General features: G+C 45.8%; 1 long non-coding RNA gene across 1 annotated transcript in view; it reads left to right on the top strand.

Annotated features, from left to right (window-relative positions):
- The window catches only part of LOC306931026, an 81,084-nt gene extending 68,785 nt beyond the window's left edge, over positions 1 to 12,299 (top strand). The window contains exon 4 of the long non-coding RNA XR_013790954.1: positions 11,759 to 12,299. This is a non-coding gene — a long non-coding RNA (uncharacterized lncRNA). The remainder of the gene's footprint in view (positions 1 to 11,758) is intronic.
- The last annotated feature ends 6,851 nt before the right edge of the window (positions 12,300 to 19,150 follow it).

Below are 19,150 nucleotides of genomic sequence, written 5' to 3'. Positions count from 1 at the left end.
CTCCTCCCCTTACTGGGCAGGGCTTTCTTACCCCTCCCCTACTGGGCAGGGTTTTTCCTTTTTTTTCCCATGAGTTGGGCGTTGTTATAATCTAGTAGACTCTGGAAAAGTATTCCAGCAGCCAGTTCGTATAGCATGGCTCGTTATAGGCAATAGACTTTAAATCCATACCTCCTGGGTTCGAATCCTGCTCACATTATTATCTTTGTGTTTTTTAAGATATGTTTTGGTCTTTTTTGCCTTTATTGATAGATTTACAGTAGGTAGACGGGAAACGGGGAGAGAGATGGGGGGAAGACACAGGGTAAAGTGCGACACACTGTCATGCTGGATTACCAGCCAAGGTGCCTGGACCGCTAAGCCGGCCCAGGCCCAACTTTTTGTTTTTGCTGAGTTTTTGCACAAATCACTCGTTGCTCCGGACATGCTTTGGTCCGACGTGTGTTGCATCGTGCTTGCGGTTAGGTTTAGAGTTTGGGGTTAGGGTTAGTAATGTCCGACATACAGTACATGTTCACCCGTGGCTTTGTGTGGGGCCACTCAAAGTGACTATGGGTTGAGCTTGCTGGATGCATGGTCCAACCATTTGTATTTCTGACAGATATAGCTATAAGGGCTGAAAACACCCGTGTGCACGTCCATGTGTTCTTCTCTGCTCCTCCGTCGCCACCACTGCTCTCCTTGCTGAACCCGACCACTTCACCCCTCTTCTCCGCCCTTTGTTTCTCCATGGATCCCTCTGCTCCGACCTCATTGTCACTTCCTTTTAGTCTCTTGTAGCCCCTCGTCTCTCCCATTATCCCAGGCTCCTTCTGTTTCTCCCAGGACCAAAAGCATATAGTACTTCCCTTTTTTCTCCTCGGCCTCTTTCATCCCTCCTCAAATCTCTATGCCAAACCCTCTCTGCTTTGCTCTCCATCTTTTTATGTTGTATACATTCTCCTCTCAACCCCCTTGCCCCCCATGATTCCGTCCCCAACACTTCTTTTTTTTCCTTTTTTCTAATTCTCCCTGTCAATGGACTGATTTCTTTTCATCCAGGACCGCAGCAGATTAACAGATATTGTATCATGGCCAGGACAGGCAAAGCCCCCCTCTCTGTCCCTGACATCTAATTAATGGTAATCCTTTAATCTGCTGCTTGTAGTGCAGACCCCTTGGTCGCTGTCCCATTTGCAGCAACAGAGGCGAGTCAGAGATAGAGATAGACGAGGGGAAAAGGAGAGAGGGTTTCGCCTACTCAGCAAGTCGAAACCGTCGGGTAGCGATTTGGACAAAAGACGCGCGCCACAATGAAAGCCTTAATGTCTTTTTCATTTCTAGGGATTATACATATTTCACTCGGGATATCTCTTCGACCGGTGGTTGGCACGGTTGCTGTTGTGTGAGGGTTGGTTGGTGGGGGGGGGGACGTATTACAACGCATTATGATTGGCGACACTGATATTTAAATGTGCAAAGCATGCGGCGCGCGCGCGCACAAAACTCAGCAACGCGCATGCTGAGCTTAATCTCCCGCAACAGTGGGCTTTGCCTGCGGTGACATATGTATTTACACCATCATCCAGCCCACATTGTACACGTAGGGGTAATTAACAATACGGGGATGCAAGAAGCGAATCCCTCCCATTTTAATTAAGTTAATTAATAGATATAAATAATCACCTTCAGGCCGTCTTCATTTGTAAAGCAATAAAACCGAGTATAAAAAAGCCCATCTTGGTTCTGTCATAAACAGCATGCAGCCTCTTTCTTTCTGCTGGTTCCAGTCCAGATGGTGTTTGGGTGGGGGGGGGGGGGGGGCTGGGGTGCGTCACCTGAACCCATTTGTAACATCGCCTTAATGCCGCAATAACTTCCGAAAGAAGGTGCAGCAATCCCCCCCCACCCCTACAGTACACGTAAACACGTGACAAACTTAAATATAGCCAGACGGCGATGAGTAATCGTCTGCAGAAAAATTGCACGGCATTCCAAATTAAATAAATAATGCCCACGCCATCTGCATTGTATTATTCATTTGCTAAGCAGACACAGCAGGTCCTTTCCAGGACACGATGTGGTTTAGAGTTCCTGCCGTTCGCCTCTTTATCAGCCAAAGTTAGGCTACATGAATCAATTAACAACGCGCAGAGTTAATGATCACCGGGAGAACAGCTCCTGGTATAGTCATGCGCCGGGATTTTCTTTTTACGTGCACAACCGCAAAGGTGGTGGACCGCGTCCAAGGGCAAACACCACGAGGACAATAGAACCTTCTCCATGCAAGCTGCATCACACACACGCACACACATGCACGCTCACACGCATGCACGAGTGCCCGCACACACATACATTAGGCTACATACATACACGAACACAGGCACGCACCCGTACACACACATATACACACACGCACGCACACAAATGAACACGGCAACAGAGAGGGTGCATGCAGCTCCGCGCGGACGGTGCCGGTGATTAATGCATTAAGCACGGGGGCCGCAGTAAGGTGTCTGTGTCTTAATCACTCTGGCTGTGCGTTTCATTAGCTCCTGATGGCAACTGATGAATGGACTTGCCCTGGGTGTCCCCGTGTCGTCTCTGCCTGGCACGGCGGCCCCCGCCAAAAAGGGCCGCCTGTTTCCGAGGTGTTGATGGAACCCACGCAGGCAGCTATAGCCCCACCGAGAGGCCTGCCTGCCTGCTGATCGGCAGGTGTGTGTCTATCGGGGTGTGAGGGATCGGACGGCCATGATGAGAAACAGCCTGCTCATGAATTCATTAACCCACATTTGAAGGATAATTCCGGCGCCGGTCGCCCAGCCATATGGGCACTGATTGCTGGATGTCTTCCACACCGTAGGGATTTAGAGCAAGGCCAGGGAACTGTGTAATAATAACGTACGCAGATGGTTACTGGTGTTGCTTCAGTTCTTACGACTGTTCTTAGCCCTCCCCCCAAACCTCCCCCACCCCCCACCACCCCACCCCCCGCCAACCTCCTCCCAACCGCTCATCTGGGAACATTGAACTCGTGTTACACCCACGTTGACGAGGTGCCGGGCTCTGCTGTATTTGCATAGCATACGAGACACTGGTTTTTCAAATGAGCCACTTAAGCCTTATATATATATACTTCACCGTACGCTGAAGAGCGAAAATAGTAGATCCTCCTTGTAGATCTGCGTTTGTTTTGCTTTATTTTATTTATTTTTTTACATTTCTGCATAATTACATGCCCAAAGTAATGTAGGGGTTGCCAGGTTGAAGGTGGTTATAAACAAGGTGCTCAGATTCCCCACAGTTCAGTTCTGAATGCATGCACTAGTGTAAGAGCAGTATAAAAAGATAACATCATTGCTGTTCTACTTGAGGCGCACAGCGGGTAAGGAATAAGGATAATAGTTGTCAGAGGCGAGTTTGCCATATTTGTCACATTTAATTCCGCTCGAGGAGGCTAGATCCTGGTATAATTTCCCCTCTACTCTGTGCCTGAGAGCACAGTAAACACTGCTCCTGAGGCTGTGTAGAAGCTGTGTCAGCGAAAATACTTATGGACCCGAGAGCAAAAAACTCCACCAGAAGAGACTGGTCCAGTTCAATGACTGGCCGGTATAAAAAACAAAATGGGACAGAAAGAGACGACATTCCCATTAGTTGTACCTGTAGCATTCATCAACATTAAACAGAAAACAAAAGCACTTGTCAGGCTATTCCCCTTATGGTTGTGGATGCTATTGCAGGGATTGCTGATGATGCTGGCAGAGTGCACCTGCTGGCACTTTGGCACTGGCACGTGCGTAGCAGAGTTTGCCATCACTCTCCTCCTCCTCGCTGTCCCAAACGCCTCCTGATGCGCAGCGCAGCCAGAGGCAGGACAGAGCAGCCAGCTGGAGGTACAGTAGGCAGCGATGCATCGGTGAATGTATCTCTGGTGGGACACTATTATGCTTTAAAGTCGCACGTCGCTCAACACCTACAGGTCACACATTGATAAGCAAGCATCTAGGCTCATTCCTATGTTAATACGCGCTGGTGTGACACTCGGCAGCCTTTGTAAACTACTAGAAGTTTGGTGTTGGTCTTACACAAAAAACTTGGCTTCCCATCATGCACCTGTAACATGCGTTGCACTGCCAATCGGACGATGTCCACTTTCTTTTTCAGCGCTGTCTTTAAACACAATTTTCTCGGAATCTATAGGCTGCATCCGCGGTGATTGAACAGAACACTGACGTTCTGGGCTCTTTTATGATGTTATGCTGCGTCGCGGTTACAATATTAACGCTTCTGAGTGAAGACAAATAAACTTGATCGGCCAGCTGGGGGGTGACTGGTGTCCACAGAAATGTGTGCTCGCTCAGAGAAGAATGTGTCCACAAATGTGCGCTCAACTGAACTAAAATGTATATATAGATGTGAACTTAAGGGTTGCTCTCTGGGCGGACAACGTGGTACTGCATGCAATGACCAATGCAACACTGACAGCAGGATAGGCTTTCTGTGCCCAGAAGACATTGCAACGTATTCCAAACAAGGGCAACCATAGAAATGTGCATATAGTTGAGCCGTGTGTGGTTCATCATCACCGACATAGATCTTTGACCTTTGACCTCCAAATGTAACCATATATAGCAGATATGAGTTATATATATATAACATATATAGATCTGATGAAGTTTCGTCCTGTTCGATTGTTGACAATGATGCCGTGTATAGAGTCATTGTGGACAGAGTGACATGTGTACCTGCAGACAGCGTCATTACAACAGTTGTACAATGCTTCATGCCATGCTCATCTAATTAACTGAATCTACTCTATCTCCAGCCTCTTCGCAGTGTTTATCAAATATAGGGACCGCGGGCCATTCTGCTTCCCGGTTTTATGGACCCATTTTGGGTCCCATTTTTAAGGACCCGTTTTTGTAAATAATCGTTTTTTTTAGTCCATTTCTGTTTTGGATATGATGTTACTCTTTTTTCTTTATTTTGCTGAATGCAGCGTATTTGGTTGAGTGAGTACATTTCACCCAGGTGAAGGAGGGTCCGGGCTCTGTCCTCTATCGTCTTTCCTGTGTCAGTAAAACCTACTTGGGTAGGCCTACATTAACCTCTTACACATTTCGGCGCCAATTCTGTCCTCAAATTCTGAGCACGGAAATATCTGCCACTTATATACTGTATCCCTGTGGCACACCCGTTATGCGATGCTCAGCCAATCAGGGCAGAATAGCGTACGCCAACCAACGGCCAATCACAGCACCAATTTTGGCTTTTTTTGGGCGCCAATTCCGTCCTCAATTTTTGAGGACATTACTAAAAGTATTAGTTCAGATTAAAATATTTTTTGTTCAAAGAAAATATAATGAAAATAGCCGAGCGATGACATGTGAGCTTGTAGATGTAAAATGAAAGATTTGTAAATGGGGCTTAAGTGATTCATAATGAGTCTCTCTTTGTGTACGTTTGGGTCCCATGGGGAGAAACCTAATGTCTCTTTAGGGTCTCGAGCTGAAGACTTTTGGGAACCTCTGTGCACTGGAGGAATATATCAGAGTCAGACCCCCAGTGTGACTACCTCGTCTCTGTAGGCCCAGAACAAAGACAACACTGTGGCCGTCAAGGTGAAACCTCTGCATTATGTTTATCCAAACATATTAACCTGACAGATGTTAATTGTGTGGTCTCACCTTCCAATGAATATTAAAAAAACACCAAGCCAGGATACGCCACTTCCTGTAAAATGCATTTTTATAGTGCCTTTAGAATGTGTATTACATTCACCCATTCGCAGTGGAGGAAACCATGCAAGGCACCAACCTGCTCATCGGGAGCAGGTGTTTAGCTCAAGGACACTTTGCTACTAACCCAGGCGGTGGCGGGGATCGAACCGGGAACCTTCTGATTCCCAAGCGTCTGCTCTACCTCCTGAGCCGCGAGCATGGAATCTTGTTCGCGTTTGAGGAAGGATGTGCTGTGATTGGCCAGTAGCCACTTTGAGTGTCAGTCGGGAGAAACGCTCTACTACTCTGTGCCTCTCGGGTTGCAACCAAGCCCCCAGTAAGGCTATCCAACGTTGAAGCTGCCACTACCTACTGGCAAAATGTGGAATTGCAGCACTTTAATGGAGGTGGACGGACGTTCATGACGTCACATGCGTAAGCCCGGACCTCAAAATTGAGGTCCGGGGCTAGGCTAGGCTAAACTTCCGCTCGCTCGAGCCATTGAGTTATAATTATACTTCCGGCAGTCTTCCGGGTGCGTCAAAACGCCACTGAGCAACTTCCACTGAAATGAATATCGGGGGGGCGGGGCTAACGCTCCGGTTCGGTCTCTATCCTTTATAGCTCTATGGTTGCAACTTAAACGGGGCTGAGTCGGCTAAGCGAACTTCGCAACGTTCGACATGGCAACTTGCGTGCTCTCTCTTGGTGTCTCTCGTGGCTCAAGTTGGCTTGAGACGGCACCCCTCCGCCGCGGTCTAAAACTGTACTCCTCTACTACTAGTAGGAGGAGGGGGACGTGACCGTTTACTCAAACCTAAAGCTTCCATGCTTGCTCCTGAGCCACTGCCACCATATCTGAAAGTAGCCTACAGTAAAGCTTAAGCCTACAGCACTTTCAGCATTGAAAGAATTCTAAGTTAACACTCAAATGTGTTCCAAGTTTTGAGATAAACGAGCTTGTATCTCACAATGCAAGCATACAATATGAAGGCGCTCTGCTTCTGACTGTGGACTATCCATTCATGTTGCTTACTAGGGCAAACAGCTCTGTGTGAGAGACTGTGATCTGACTTTCAACTAATGGCCATGGAGGAGACCATCGCTGCACCTTTACTGTATCTACCGGGTGCAAGAAGATTGATATGAGAGGTAACCACTAAACAATGAGTTTGCTGTGTGTGTGTGTGTGTGTGTGTGTGTGTGTGTGTGTGTGTGTGTGTGTGTGTGTGTGTGTGTGTGTGTGTGTGTGTGTGTGTGTGTGTGTGTGTGTGTGTGTGTGTGTGTGTGTGTGTGTGTGTGTGTGTGTGTGTGTGTGTGTGTGTGTGTGTGTGTGTGTGTGTGTGTGTGTGTGTGTGCGAGATGGAGAAAAACACAGAAGGAGAGACAGTGTGGCAGAGAGGAAGAGACAGAGAAGTATTATGGAAAGTTAGAATGCGATACATGAGACCATGAAAACAGGGTGTGGGGGTGGGAGGTGTGAAGGGAGGCGCTGATATAAATGTAGAATGCAGCAGTCGACCCCTCCACCCTCCTCCTCCGCCCCGGTGTTGTTTCATCTCGCTGTTTCTACCCGTGTTTTTCACGTTTTCCCCTGATCTCTTAGCCCCAACACATCACTCCTCTCCATCTCTCTCTCTCTCTCTGCCCTCCCCTTCTATACATGCACTCTGCCTCCCAGAGTCTCACCATTCCCCAGTGTTGCCTCACACCTAGGCCGTGTAGAACAGACTAAAAATAATATGTGTTTGGACCTGACCGTCCCAAACGGCAAATTTATGGAGAACAAAGGAGATGGCGGCGCAGCTCAAATAACTCAGGGAGAGATGATGCTACCGGTGGGTCTCCGTTTGCCCCAGCCGAAGAACATAATTACTGGATTATTGATTTACAGCACAGAATGAATGGAACATAAGTAGGGTTAAGCTCATTAATCCCACTCTCCCGCCTCTTTATGAACATGGGCTCGTTATCAGTGATTATTCTAATGGCCTGTTATGATGGAAGACTTTACTGTACACAGGCAGCAGCAACACACACGGAATGGGACAGCAGAGGACGGAGAGAGCGTAATGGGAGGCAGGTCTGTCTGAGGCTATAAGAGCAGAGACGGCTACTAAAATGATCCTGTGCAAAATAAGAGCCCCCAAAATACAGAAAGCGGAACAGTTGACATTCTGGTGACATTTGGCTTGTCAGTGGCATTTTACAAGACGTATGGGCAGGTACCACGACGCACATTGCTTCTGGCTTGAGTTACTGAGACCAGCGTCGCCAAACATTGCATCTGCCGACATACTGTAATCACTCTGCCCCACTCACCAGCCCACGCACATGCTGCACACACACACACACACACACACACGCGCGCACACGCGCGCCTACTCATTATTAACACACACCCAAATCACTTATCTTCCTAATAACAGTGCGGTAGGATAATTGGAGCTTCATTATTTGTGCAGGTCATACTAGGAATTTTTACTTCAGTGTGATAGACTGTAATAGCAAGGTTCAATTACAGTTTAGTTTTAATTAGTTTTTGAGCTGCACTTGCGATGAGTTTATTTATAGGCTGTCTTGGTTGATTTAAAAATATATATATTAGTGTTCGTTTTTTATTGTAAGAATATAAAATGTGTTAACATTATGCTGATATTATATTGATCTTACCTACTCCACACTGTTGTTCAGTGGGGCAGTGAGCAATGTTGTTGGCAGTCTGATGTACTGTACTGTACTGTACTGTACTGTACTGTACTGTACTGTACTGTACTGTACTGTTTTTGCGATGCGTTGTGTGAGCTTGTAGAACAGCAATTTTTGGCAAAGTGATTTGGTGGAGACTCAGGTCCAACTTGTCCCCATTTCTTTTCCCGCGGACCGCTCACCTCCAGCGGTTCTTGTATTTTTTTTTTTTTACTGAGGATAAGGTTAGAAATAAAGTTAGGTTTTTGCACCCTTTTACTGAGGTTACGTTTAGGAATAAGATTAGGTTTTGGCATAGCTTAGTTTACCAAGGTTACGTTTAGGAATACAGGTCCGTTGGTGTCCGTTCCGTGGTTGGCGGGTTTTTCCCCGGGCGAGCGTGTTTTGGGGTGAGTGTTCCGGTATTCAGGCCATGAAGGTTGAAGTGGTTAACTACAGTATAATAACCTTGCTATGCAGAGAGGCATGCGTCTGCATGCTCTATTCTAAACGAGGTCAGAGAAAACTTGAATTCACAGGTCAGACCCCCGTATCTCCACCCAATTCCAGCCCTTGTCTTCCCCACTCTCCCTTCGTCCCTCTCTTCCTCGCGTTCGTTCCTCTCCTGGCCCTCTCTCCATCCATCAGGGAGTGCTCCAGTGGAGCGCGGCGGGCCCGAGGATTGTCCTCATAAATTGTGTGTGCGTCGGGGTGCAGAGGGGGCTAAGTGAGCAGTAAATAACAAAAGGGGTCTTGCCGCCATCCGCGCGCGCCATCGCCGCGTTTCCGGCCACGCAAGATTACCCAGGATGCCCCTGGAGGGGCGTCCGCTTCCTCTTGTGTGATGAATGGAGAAGAGGAGGGTGTCGCGCGCGCCTCTCTCCACCGCCCAGAGTCTGACAGAGAAAAGGTGAGGCCCGGGCACCCGGCCGATTTAAATTGATGAGCGTCTTCATTTCTCGGAGAAGAAAAAAGGAGCTGTTTGTCTGCCTCCCTCTGTAATAACAGATCGCTCACCAGATATCTTTAACTGCCTCCATTCTTCATTGTCACACCTCTTTCTCCGCGTCCCCCGCTCTCTTTCTCCTACTCCCATGTGCCCCTTTCGATTTCTCCCCCTCCCCTATTCTCTGTCTCTCTATTGACTGTGCATCCATAACTGCCACTGGACAAATACTTTTCTGCTTCTCCTGCGATGTGTTCACTCTCACTTCTGCTTACCGTATAATGGTCAATTTAATCTTGGAGCTAAAATGGCCACCACGATGCTTGATTTATACCGCGTCATTTGCAAAACATGCCGCAGAGTGGCACATTGTGAACTTGTAGATCTGATATTGGTGCGCGGCACCAACACGCAACTAGCTATAAATCACCATTTGGAAAACCACAGATATTTATAAATCACAGTTTCAAAGTGGTAGCGTTCGTTGGCTACCACTTTTCTTATGTACCGAACCTCCTCTATCCTCCTCCATCCACCATCTTTTAGTAAAGGTGATGTTTGTCCTTTTTATAGCTGTTATTCGCTATTTCTTATCCCATGCCAGGTAATAACACCTCGCTCAGGCGCATTTGTAACTGCCAACCGTCTCATTATTGCCGAACGCACCTTATTCTTTCTTTTCTTTTTTTCAGCTCTTTTGCCTGCTATTCGGTCTCCCTCCACGCGTTTGCATTCTGTACCCTTCACCTTCGTTCTCAATCTCAGTCCATCTCCATCTGTCATGGTCACCGCCTAATCTCTTTTTTCTCTCTCTCCGCACCTGCCTTTCTGATCCTTCTGTCTCTCACATTGAGGATTCACACCTCCCTGAAGCCTGATTTATACTTTGTCGTAAATAGCCGATGTACACGATCTGCTATTTAAAAGCAGTCAAAGTTGCTACTGCTATTTTAAAGCAGGTAATGTCAACTTGGAACTTCTATATTTTAAAGCAGCTGGAGCAGGCAGCTATAGCACGGTAACCAGATGACAATGATTGTAGTTGCCCTGATCCATGGGTTGAAGCTCCAAGCTCTGATCCATGGGTTGCAGCTCCTGATCCATGGGTTGCAGCTCCTGATCAATGGGTCGCAGCTCCAAGCCCTGATCCATGGGTTGCAGCTCCTGATCAATGGGTCGCAGCTCCAAGCCCTGATCCATGGGTTGCAGCTCCTGATCCATGGGTTGCAGCTCCTGATCAATGGGTCGCAGCTCCAAGCCCTGATCCATGGGTTGCAGCTCCAAGCCCTGATCCATGGGTTGCAGCTCCAAGCTCTGAGGAAGCCCAGGGAAAAACTTAATTTCTACAACATACGATTAAACGTCTTGCATTAGTGGTGCTCCCTATATGAATTAAAATTTTGAGGTGTATGAATTCAAATTCAGGGTTGACTTGACATTGCGTTCATGATATATTGGGGCCCTCTTTTTTTACAGACTTTAAATGGCGAGGAATCTAGTCAGGCATAAATGAGTGTAGCGTAGACAGTATGTGGAGAGGCGGCAAACAAGGAATTCAGGGAAAAACACATTTTCAGTATGATTTAATTTTCAACGTCCAAAGTCCAACATGGGCTGTTATAATGCCACCATGAGGTCCGATTTGACCTTAAATATTTGGGTATCTGTCTGAGTTCCTTGACCTACTGGCAGCAGGCACAAGAGATGCACGTTGGTGTAGTGGTTTTCGGGATTTTAGCCACAGAGACACAGATACACACACACAGGGACAAATCAAATGCAATATCCCCGCACCCAGCCTTGCAGCCTGGCAGAGGGAAATAACAGCACATGCTTTTGTTTTCAGCATGTCGTCAGTAACAGAGATTGAGATCGTCTGGGTCTTTTTAGTATGCACTGCAGCTGTGATGCGGACACTCAACAGCTGATTGGCATGTCGCTGACGTATGAGAAAAAGATGGGAGCATTATGGGAATGTGATGAGATAGTCAGGTTTGACACTTCAGTGGCGCCGTCATGCTATAATGTGACTGTATCTCTTATCTGTGTGTGTGTGTCTCTCCAGCCTTGGGGAGGTTTCCTTCGGTTTCGAACGGTGACAGCCACACGAACGACGGTGAATTGGTTTAAAAAGTAATGTGCAGTGTGTTTGCAGAGATGCTCTCAAAATAGCCCCCTTTTGACCGTGGAAAAAAAATGACCTGCTTTGTGACATCACATCAAACAACATGGCAGTTTGGCAGTTTAATATTCCCTCGCTCACTGGAATGAAAACATGTAAATCTTGTAGAACATGACTCTTATCTCAAGTTTAATCAGGTCCATTCCTGACTTTAGCATGCATCCAAGGCATCAAGCAGCAATTAGTTCAATTAAAATTACACCTTTTAAAACAGTAAAATCTTACCTTGTGTTACAGTACCAGCACAAGGGGTCAAGTCATGCTGAATCAGACAGTTGCAGTGGATTCCGAACACAGCTGCTGCTGGAGTCCTTACTGATACCAAGAAATTGGATCACATCACTCCTTTCTGCAAAATAACTCATTTCAAAATGCTGTTGGTTTATAAAGCATTGGATGGTTTAGGGCCAAAACACCACGAACCATCCTGGCGTCTCAGGTCGTCTGGGACAGGTCAGCTTTGTGAACCCAGAGTCAGAACAGTAAAACATAAAGAAGCACAGTTCAGTTTGTATGCACCACATATTGTACTCTACTGTATCTGGAGCAAGCTAACTCCCAGAATACTGCAGGTCAGCTTCAACTCCCAGTTCTTTTCATTCAAAGCTGAAGACCTTTCTGTTTGCCACTACAGTACAAGCTACCTTTTTTAAATGATTTCTTCTGCATTGTAATTTTATTCTCTTTTTAATTGTATTCAAATGTCCTGTGTTTCTTTTGGTATTTGCTCGGTGTCTTAATGTCTTATAATACAAATTTTGGTAAAAGCACTTTGATCTGCATTGTTGTTGTTGATCTGAATGTTGCCATATTGCTTCCCACATGCACTATGAGGCTCAGTGAAATCACACTGGTGGGATGGCGGTGGGAGAGGTTGTTTCCTATCTGTGTCCCGATGACAAAGGATAAAATATCTATAGATTTCTGTATGGGCGGTATACAGATCGCATATGGATCAATAAAGTATTTAATAGTTTGACGTGTAACCTTTTTAAGATTATGGATTTGTGCAGTGTGATCTGCGTGAGGGCTCAATTTGGAGCGTATTGACTGTGGTGTTGTTGTGATATGGGGGAGCGAGGGCCTCGGGCTCCGGGCGGACGCACATAAACAGCGCCACATCTATAGACCCTCCTTGACCTTCCGTCTGCAAAGACACCGCTCACCCACTGATGACCACCGGAAATGGCAGATCTACAAGCTCACAACACATCACCCCCGACACGGTGGAGTCAGATGGCCGCCCACCCTAGAGTCGGGTTCTGCCTGACGTTTCTTCCGAAAGGGGAGTTTTTCGTTACCATTGTCGCAGTATTGCTTGCTCTGGGTGGATCTTTGTTGGTTTGTAAAGTGTCTTGAGACAACTTGTTGTGATTTGACACTTTAATAAAATTGAATTGAATTGAATCACATCCGCAACACGGATGAGCTTGTAGATCGTGTATTTTCGGCCTGCGATACCCTTGTATGATGGAGATATACATCAGGCTTAACACGGCAGCGCAATCCACACAACCAGCAACAACCATGACCTTTTTCTTTCTTTGTTTTCCATTATAATCTGCTGGTGAGTCGTGATTATTTACCCAACAAAATTAAATCAGATTACATCCGCGGCGGCCTCGACTCGACCGCATGCATATAGACATGATGAGAGACAAGACAAAGAGAGGAGCGGTCCGGGACAGACCGGATGAGGCTGAGATGAGCATTATCATATCTCTTCACCTGTCCTGGCCTCCATCTATAGTGTCTCAGTGCTATACTCCTCTCCCTGTCTCTCCCTCTGCTGACTTGGGCATCGGTACAAAGGTATTCTGCCTCCCTAGGCTAGAGGTGACCCCCCAGACCCTATTAACGGCGTACACACTCGCTCACCAGCCAAAACACACTCCCCAAATGAACTGCCTCTCCCCCCTCGGCCACACGCGCTGCCCACCGTTGGGTGAATTAGATTGCAGGCTTTTTAATACAGCCCTTAATGGTTTATAAATTGCGCGTAATGATTCCTCCTTTCCTCGCTCTGCCCTGCTTTTTTTCTTTTTATGGCCCCTCGGCTTTGGAGGGAGTGGGCGGGATTGAATACATGGCGGTGGAGAGGTGAGGTGAAAACTGGACCTGGCGGGCTCGCTGCCAGCCCTTCTTTCTAACGCTTGCTCTGACTGTGGAGGAGAGAAGGCTCTCTCTCGGGCCTGACGCTGCCTGGACACAGACGCTATCTTGGCCGTGTAGCACATCGCAAGCTGGGACTCGCTGATACTGCATGAAGGAATGCACACGGCAGAAGTATATAAGAACCATCCCAAGAGTTTGTTGGACAGCGCTGAGAGAGAGGGGGGGTAGAAACCACATCTTACACTGAGAAAAGGAATATATATACCTGTAGTGTACACACACACACACACACACACACACACACACACACAGAGAGAGAGCCCGCGAGAGAGAGAGAGAGAGAGAGAGAGAGATACTATAGATTGATTGGGGGAGCAAACGAGCAGCATGCAGAGACCACAAAAGAAGCTGCAGGATGAAGTCTATATGACTTAATGAAAAAATAACACATCATCATTTTTCCACCACGGTCGAGATCATGGATTTCACAATGCCACGCCAGACTTTCCGGTCCTTCATTGCCATCCCCAGTTCCTGCTTACTGATGCATGTGTCCCTATAGCGATGACATCAGGGAATGACAGTTTTCTACCTCTGGTCTGCTTTGAAGCAGGACTCCAGAGAAGAAGGGACGATATAACCTCATTGTCAGCTCTGTAGCAGTGGCCGGCAAACTGTGTTCTTCTGGATCGGACTAGTGAAGAAACACGGGGAAGGTTGCCATATATTAGATGGGTCGATGGGTGGCTCTTCCAAGAGGGATTTTGCGCTCATTAGAAGGCGGGTGAAAGTGTCCATGTCTCGAAGCCATATAGTAGAATCGGCTCAACGGTCGTCCTAAATATTTTTTTCTTACTGAACATCTTTAATAAATGACACTCCCACACAACCAAATCACCTCTGGTCATCGATGTTGTCTCATAAAATGTCTTTCTGAGAAAAAGACTCGCTCCAACCTATCAATGTCCTTAATGTGAGTATCTATAAACCGGACCACAGATTAACTACTACAGACCTTTACAGGAAACCTACAGATCATAATAACCTGCTGAGAATATACAGCTTCCATCCTGACTATATTAAAACAAGCTATCCCGGTCGGTCAATTCCAGCGCCTGAAACGGCTGTGAGACAATTACAGGACCATATTATTCAAATATTCAGCAAGCAGATATATTATGAAATCCATATTCATGGAAAGAGGCCACTCTGATTCACAATGTTTGCTTCATGCGTACTTTGTTAATGTTAGATCCCCCCCCCCCCCCATCCCCCCCCCTCCCTGATCTCCCTCTCCTCGTCTCTGTCCTTTTTCTTCTTCTCTCTTACTGAAAACTATAACAAAAACAACGAAATGATGGAGCTTGCATTGCAAGAAAACGATTTTCACCCACCCGATAAAGTTGATTCTTCTCCATTCTTCTCGAATGGGAAAATGCATTGGAATCAATGCCAATCCAAAAAAATAACACTTTTCAATGTAATGTGGCTGGATAATACAGTATATCGATATATATATATCAATATCATGATATTAGACAATATCGTAAAATCATTATGGCATGCATGTTGTCCTTTCCTTTTAGGTAATTTATAATAAGTTATATTATGGTATTATTGTCACAAAAGCGATATTGAGGTATTCAGTAAAAATATTTTGATGTTTTATTTTGGCCACGTCACCCAGCCCTACTTCTTAGTAATTTGATTTAAAATACTGATATACTTCATCTCTGGTGGACTTAAGATGGGATTTTTTTTGCTTTAAAAATGATAAACCGGAGAGGACTAAATTGAAAAGATAATGACTGTACTCCAGATCTAACACCATCCTGCCCCCTCCACCAGATGGGAACAATAAGAGAGCACTCATTGCACATGGTGCAATAACGCCATGAGTGAATGGGATGCTGTTTTCCTGAACAGGCCAACGCTACACCGCTCTATTGTTGCTGTCACCTTGTGGTTCTCAACCTTTTCAGGCTACGACCCCCCCCCCCCCCCCCCCCCTCATATTTGAACTGGGGAACCCCAACAATAATCATATTTGCATTGGGGATTGATGCCCTACCGTGATGTACAAGATATGTATGTCTTATAAATATTGAACTAATTAGAAGTATTAACAAGAGCTTGTGACTAAATAGTTGTTGTCAGGTGGCATTTGAGTCAGTGCTGGTGCAAGAAGACGCCGAGGGTATTCTCACAGTTTGTTATTTAAAAAAATAAAAATAATCCTGAGACACCAAGCACTGTTGAAAAAGAGGCACTCGCTATATATGTTGCTTGCGTTGCAACATTTTGAAGTAAACTTTGGTTCTAGTCCTCTGCCTATCCGCTGTATACACTATACAGATCACAACCTGTTACAAATTCCCAGATGCGCAATAACAACGAACGCCTTATGCAGTGGTCCTTGTTGCTACAGGACTTCTATCTAGATATTCAGCCCAAGCGAGGGAGGGACAACATTATGGCCGATGCTCTGTCTCGGGCTCATCAGTAGGCTGCCAAGGGAGCAATCCTAGAAATTGTGCGCGCGCGTCGTTGACTCATGGTGTGAGTGGATGATTGCAGGAGGAGGGGTGCCAGGAGCAGATGCAGCCTCTCCGAATTGGTGCCCAATGGACGACTCCGACTTTAAAAGGCTGTCAGTGAGTTAACATGTCATTGTTCCGACTTCCCAGTAGAGTGACAAATTACTAACCTTAGTCTTAACCGGCCATGTGCAACCCAGTCTTAACCGGCCACGCCTCAGTCTTAACCGGCCACGCCTCAGTCTTAACCGGCCATGTAGGTCGCTACCCTAACCTCAGTCTTAACCGGCCACGTTATTTTAAAGCCCTAAAATAAAAGCAAATGCACAAAATTAAAGTCCTTAGTTTGTGTCTGTGGGTTTTATAAATATGTAACTAATTAGAAGTATTAACAGGAGCTTGTGAGTTGGGACAAAATAGCCTCGGGACTGCAGGCGTTTTGTTCAAAGAGGACAAAAAGGGCCTGGGCGAGCCGAGCAGGAAAAGTGGCATATACCGATATAGGAGTGGGAGTGAACCTTGTATTTCGCTAAACGAATAAGAGTGCAGAGGGGTGTTGCTCCAAGTTTGGTGACGTCAGTGTTCTCCGCTGCGTTCTGCTGGGGAGGGGAGAGGAGGAGGAGGGGAGTGGGGGGAGGGGAGGCGGGCTCATAGGTTGGTGAACCAATAGGAAGACGGTGTCGGTTTCCATCGAGGGTAGCTACTGGGACGTAAGTCGGGACTTGATCAACCCGAGTGCATCCAGTTGCATCCTTGCAATGTTTTTTAGTTCTGATGAATTGAACATGGTGGACCCTATTGTAAACAAGTGTAATGATTTATGGTGTCGTCCACAGTTAACAGTCTTTGTATTGAGTTGTGCTTGAAATGTGCTGTAATTCTCCAAACTGTTAATAAATTCTTCAATCAATCAATCCCCCAGCCTATCCCTGTGTTGATTGTCAGTTGTGTCTAGTTAGTCTTTGTCTATTTATATGCCCTCGTGTTTTCAGTTCCTTTTTTGTCCGTAGATGTAAAGCCAATGCAACTCCTTGCAACTAAAGGAGTTGTGCATGGGAGGAGGTTTGGGCTTAAGTCACAGTGTTATTTAGCTCTTTATTGTATAGTCCTAGTGTTATTTATTGCTCCTAGTTTTCCTAGTTTCCTTGTGTTCCTGTGTTGGTTCCTATGATCCTGTTTTTGGTTAATAATGCACTCGACCTGCCTTGTGTCTGCCTCGTCCTCTGCCTTTCTTCTGCACTTGGGTCCAACACCTGCCTGTCTTGAACCATGACATATCCACCTTTTTCATATAGCCCATAAGTCTTTGCGTTTGTGTGTGCATAAGTTCCTCTTTCTCTTGCTGTGTTGCCAGTTTTGCAAGAGAAACAAGTAGCCAGGTCTATGAAAACAAGCACAAATGAAAATAGCTGATCTACAAGCTCAGAGAGACACATTGTGAGGTTGTACATCTGTTATTTAAAAACACATTGAGAATAAATCGAAATATTTTGAATCTTTTTTTAAACATTTTAATAAAAAAGGCATAAAATATTTTCAGATGGATGTCTGTGGACAATTTCATATTTATCTGGGGTTCCTTGATGTGAAGAAATGTGGGAACCACTGGTTTAAACAACATTAGGAAGCAAGCCCAAATAAGCAACTACTGTACACTTTAGAATCAAGCCCAAAAAAACCATCAACCAGCAACTACCAATAATTTATTTGCAAGTGACTTTACAGAAAAAACAAGTCAAAGGTTGCTTATAATAAGCAGACATGGCAACACTGCCTGAAGGAAGCAAGGCACACACACAGGAGGTGGATAGGGGGTGCATACTATTACAGTATGAGAATGTCTCTTAAGGTGTTTTTTTAATATGAAAACGTTGTCAGGACATTATCTTACAGTACAGGGATCTGACATCAATCCCAGAACCAACCTGAAGGAATGTGTTTGGTGTCTTATCCATTAGAAATTCAGATAACACTGTGCTTTCTCACTGGAATCCAAATCAGAATCACATCTCATTAGCTAGGTTTGCACATACAATGCATTTGATTGGGTGGGCCAATCACTTAAAGTTAACCTCTATACTTTATTGACTGAGGTCCCCCAGGGGTCTATAAATGGTAAATGGTGCATTTATATAGCACCTTTATCCAAGGCAAGCGCCTTGGATAAAGGTGCTATATAAATGCACCATCTATTACATGGATTGTGCATTACATTCACCCATTCACGCACACATTCATACACCGATTGCAGCGGAAGCCATGCAAGGTACCAACCAGCACATCGGGAGCAATTTGGGGTTCAGTGTCTTGCCCAAGGACACTTTGACATGTAGCCAGGAGGAGCCGGGATTCGAACCGCCGACCCATGGATCATTGGACGACCTGCTCTACCTCTTGAGCCACAGCCGCCGATACTTGGTTCCCTCCTTTTCCCTCTTATTCTAGAGTATAAGAATGCTAGGGTTCATGTGGTTAAAAGTCAGGGAATCGCTATATTTACATAAAACATAATCATACATAAAGATAGATAATGATACATTGGAGAGTTCAAGTATTGGAGTGTCTCCTCAGTGGCTCAATTAGCAAAAAAAAGGGGGGAAAAGTCTGAATCCCCTCTTGTCCTGGTGAGGGCCAGTGGGTCTCTCTGGTATGCCCTGTCACTCACACAGTTATTTCAGTGACCTTTTTATTCACTTTCGCATTTTCTTTTCAGTTCCATTCCATGGTTTTCTTTTGCGGCATTTGAAAGGTCACAGTGTTATTGATATCACAAGGATTCCACAAGAATGATGACATGAGTTATAAAATCAATGGACTTGAGGAGGTGGAGGAAAAAAAGCATAAAGTTAAGAAAGGACAACAACAATAAATAAACACAATATTGTAGTTGGGTCTCAGAACACATTTATCTGCATGCTATACAGAAAGAACAACTGTCTGCAGGCCACTGACCATGAATGTCCGAATGTCAGAGATG

The sequence above is a fragment of the Electrona antarctica genome (genome assembly GCF_951216825.1).
Source record: "Electrona antarctica genome assembly, chromosome: 10".
Classification (NCBI taxonomy): domain Eukaryota; kingdom Metazoa; phylum Chordata; class Actinopteri; order Myctophiformes; family Myctophidae; genus Electrona; species Electrona antarctica.
This window is presented reverse-complemented; position numbering and strand designations above follow the sequence as displayed.